Genomic DNA, 4,725 nt, shown 5'->3' with positions numbered 1-4,725 from the left:
TAAATAGCCTTGGCACATTCATGCGTACTTGTGTTTTCCTGTGTGCAATCTAAGAAAGATGTATTCATAACTAGGTCCTTCATAATCGAATCTGTGACTGATTTAGCCGTCTGCTGCCCAGGAGCCAGGCCGGCGCTATGGGATACTGCATCCAACACTCTGCTTTCCCACATCGGGATGGCGGGACACTGGGATACCCCCGCGGGGCCGGAGCTGGGTCGGAGCAAGCCAATCACCTTAGTCTAAACTGACGTGTCTGTTTAACACACACACGCACACACACTCCAGGTAGTGTGCGTGTCAAGAGTTTGGAGGCGATACTGCATCAGTAAGGATATGTTCTTTGGCCTGTGGTGTAGAATGTCGTCCCCGGAGGGGCTTGGGAGGTGTGTGTCTGTTTGATCTGATGTAAGTTTCTGTGACTATGAGAGATTGAGCGTTGCATGTTTTGGCATGTTCGCCAGCATGTAACAGAAACGAAAAAGGCTCTCAGAGATATATTTTACTGCACAGTAACGGTATATGTGAGCAGCCTGTAACACATTCACAGTCACACAAAGCACAATGAGGAAATACTCACTGGCATTAATCCTCAGGCAATGAATTGAAATGGCTTTCCCCTCAATGTCTGGACCATAATCATCACCATGATTTTCACGACCGTCTTCAAATGTTCCTGGCCATTGCCTCTAGCATTCTTTTGTTTCTAAAATACAAAACCTCCCTCTGTTATTGGTTTAAAAATGTATATAAATGGTGTCATTTATAGTTTTAATTTCACCAAAAACTTGTCAAATTTGACAAAGTTTAGTTTGTAGTTACCGTGGAACAAGGGCCTTTCTGCATGAAGTTTGCATGTTGTCCTGTGTGTGTGTGTGTGTGTGTGTGTGTGTGTGTGTGTGTGTGTGTGTGTGTGTGTGTGTGTGTGTGTGTGTGTGTGTGTGTGTGTGTGTGTGTGTGTGGGTTCTCTCCCGGCTCTCCGGCTTCCTCTCACAGTCCAATATCCTGCAATATGGGGATTAGGTAAATTGGTCACTCTAAATTAACCGTAGGTGTAAACGTGAGAATGAATGGTTGTTTGTCTTTATATGTGGCCCTGTGATGGACTGGCAAACTGTCCAGGGTGTACCCTGCCTATAGGCCCTCCAGTGGAGGATAAAGCGGTAGATAATATATATAATATGTGTTATATACACACACAACAGTGATGAATATTTTCAGTAATGACTCTACCAGAGACCTGTTTAACTTGCCTAAAACTGCAGAGTGATCAGTGAATTCAAGGGCGCAGGAGTTAAAGACCAAAAACCAACAGAAAAACATCCTAGGTCTGGGGGTCATGGTAACCAGGGGATACTGTTGTTCCCTGGATCTCTTGCCTCTCGCCCTCGGTAATGAATATGAGAGGCCTAATAGACCCTCAGTCTGACCTCAAATAAGTGCTCCACGCTTGGAAACACGAATTGCCATCTTCAAAGTGCTGCCACTTCCTGAATGTTGCCCTTTCACTGAATGTGTGAAGAGCGTGTGTGTGTGTGTGTGTGTGTGTGTGTAACCAGTGAATGCAGCAGAGGTGACTGCCCCCTCGAGCAGTGAGGAGAACCAGGGGATTCCAGGCTCACAGAAATTTCAACAGTCACAATTATTCATAATTACAGAGAAACATATTTGCGTGTGTGTGAGTGTGAAGGAGAAAGTTGAGAGTACCGCACAATGACAAATTCAATAAAAATGGGAAAAAAGAATATGGCAAACTAGCAAGATAAAAAAAACTGAAAAAGAAAAAGGGTGAAACACTTACATTTCTGAGAGAGTTCTGGCACCAACAGAAGCAAAGCTACGGCACGAATCCCCATTATCAAACAAAGTGAAGATGTAGCAGCTGTGCTCCCTGAAAAACAACACAAAATGAAGACCCAATACAATATACTGTCAACAAAAACAGTCCTAAATAAAATTATTAATTTGTGCCACAGAAATCTGAAGAAACTGTTCATAGTTCATATGTATATCACATGAACTATCACAAAGGCCCGAAAAAAGGAAGGAAAACTCTTATCTTACACCTTTGTAATCATTTCAGTTAATGTGTACTTTCACACGCTTCCTCACACAGGACACAATCAACTGCAATTAATCTGATCAATGGAATGTTAAATGCTGTACAGGATACGCTCCGGTAAGACTAAGTGCCCTCGAGCCCCATCGAGGATATTCAACGTGATGGAGAAAAACCATGTCCCCATCTCCTCAGGGGGCTAAATCTCTCCCATGTTAGATAAATTAGTCTGGGTTAGTACCTGGACTTCCTATAGTCAACTCGCAACCTTTTGATCTCTAACTACGGCAAAATGGATCCAAGCTGATGAATTTGTACGGCTTGGTTATGATTGATTATGTGGGTGCTCAGGACGGAAAGGGCTGCCAAAGTTTATTTTGAGGTTTTTTAGCCGCTGGAAGGAGAGTTGGTTTCTTTCAAAATGGAAGGATTTTGAGGGGAAAAAAACACGAGAGAAAAGGCAGACGAATAATAAAAAAAAAATTACACACACAAACACACATACAAAGAGGTGACTGCTCTGTGTATGCGTGTGTGTACTTGTATTTGTTCCCTTTTTAGGACCTTTACTGGCATAAACACTGACCTTGTCAGGACTTGTAGTCCTCATGGAGACCAAAACCTGATCCTAATGAGGCAGAACCTCATTTTTGAGGAACTGGTCAAGATTAGGGCTAAGTTTGGGGTTTGACCTTTATTGGTTATAGTCAGGTATTAACACTTTGTCTCGATTGGAAGTCGATGCAGTGTCCTATGAAGAATAGCGATGCAAACCTGTGTATAAGTGAGAGTGTGCATGTGCACAACAGTGAGACGACAGGAAAATGGACAGAGGGCAGATCTAAAGTTAAATGATGACTCCAGTGACTGATGCAGTAAGGGTCTCGTCTACTCCGTAGACATACAAAACCAGAAAAGAGACGAAGAGTCAAGCTGGAGGGCATAACACACATACACACATGCACACACACAGACGATAAAACAGAAACACATGGTGATCATGTTCACATGTGTTTGTGTGCGTTGCTGTGTGTAGGTCACACAAAATAGCATAACATTACTTCACACCCACCTCTCACTCATCTTTTGCTTTATTCTTTCAGGTCCTTACTCACAGAGAAGCAGAGGACTCCACCTCTGTTTATTTCGGGAAAAGTGACTTCATAAATAAGATATTTAATAATGTGAACATAGATCACATTACATGGCAGATCAAAAAACAACAACTATAATTTACTGCCCACCCATTTTTGTTTACTATACAGACATTTAAACCAATTTACTTAGATAATAACATCTATTGGGACAGTAGGCAATGAAACATGGATTTGATTGCTCATCTCACTTAAAATGTGATGCTACACAGCATGAATTGATGACCTTGTACACCAGAGGCTGTGCCTGCTCAAGCATAAATGTAGCCACATATGATGTGATGAGTGCAAACTGTCATCGACATAAATATTGCATTTAAATCACTTTTCCATGTGGCACAAGCTGTGCCCATGACTGGTTTCCATATGAGACGACGTAATTGCAAAGTTCTACTTTGTAATTTTGAACAAGTTGTTCGAATTTTGTTAAATTTGCTCCACCTGTTTAACTCTTGTTTAACGTGTTTTAAACAAAACAGAAACATACTTTTCAATTCAGTGTGGCAATTTAAAATTTTTCCAAATGTTCCAGTGGTGAAGGGATTTGAATATGCAGTATATCTATATAAAGATAATCTAAAGTCAGTTTTGAGTTTCCGGTAATGACTGCAAGTTCTCCCAAACAAGGCCAATTTAAAAATAGCCACTGTGAAAGGGGTCAATGAACAAATTACAAGATCGAAAAAGAAATACATTTATGATGCTTATTACACAGCATTACACTGATCCTTAACACTATCACATGTGCACTTGATAGATTGTGATAGACTGTGTCGTCTCTTGATGAAACCCCACCCACAAAACAGGGATTGTCTAAAAAGTGGACATGAAGAGAACTTAAACAAAGTTATTGTTTGTGTTTAAGAATCCAATTTCTGACAATATCTTTAATAGATCATTCAAAATAGTTTGCATAAAGACAAGAGTCTAGGTACATGCAGGCAAAGCAGCATGAAGGTGTGTTCTGTTGCGTCCTCATCCTCACCTCTTTGCATTAACAGAGTGCTGGTGTGACTTGCACCCTAAATAAACTCGATAAATAAAAAATAAAGACAATGTAATCTACTTTCAAGGACTACACCTTTTCGTCCTCCCATCTTCAAGCCTGTACCTTCCCCCTACCAGTGTTACCATGGAGATGACCATGCATATCATATGCATGCATGAGTTTGTGTGGCTTAGGCGCTCAGGGCTGGGCGGGAGGCAGAGAGGGGGACAGGGAGGGTAGCAGGGCGCGACACAGAAATGTGTTCTACTTAAAATGCTAATTTTACATATTTAATGCCATGGAGCAATTTCTGTTTGGAAAAGAGTGACAAGGCAGTGAGGCGAAAGAGAGGGGTGAATGTACTGTCCGACAGGCGGCAAAGAGGGTGGGGGGTGAAGGGCAGTGACAGCACAAATTCCCTTCTCTCCACTTAACTCATTTATTCATCTGCTTGTACCCTCTCCACTCTATCACGCTGTCCTTCTTTTTGTCTGTCAGTGTCCCGGCATACTTGAATAACCGCT

This window comes from Microchirus variegatus (genome assembly GCF_963457635.1).
Source record: "Microchirus variegatus genome assembly, chromosome: 23".
Classification (NCBI taxonomy): Eukaryota; Metazoa; Chordata; class Actinopteri; order Pleuronectiformes; family Soleidae; genus Microchirus; species Microchirus variegatus.
This window is presented reverse-complemented; position numbering follows the sequence as displayed.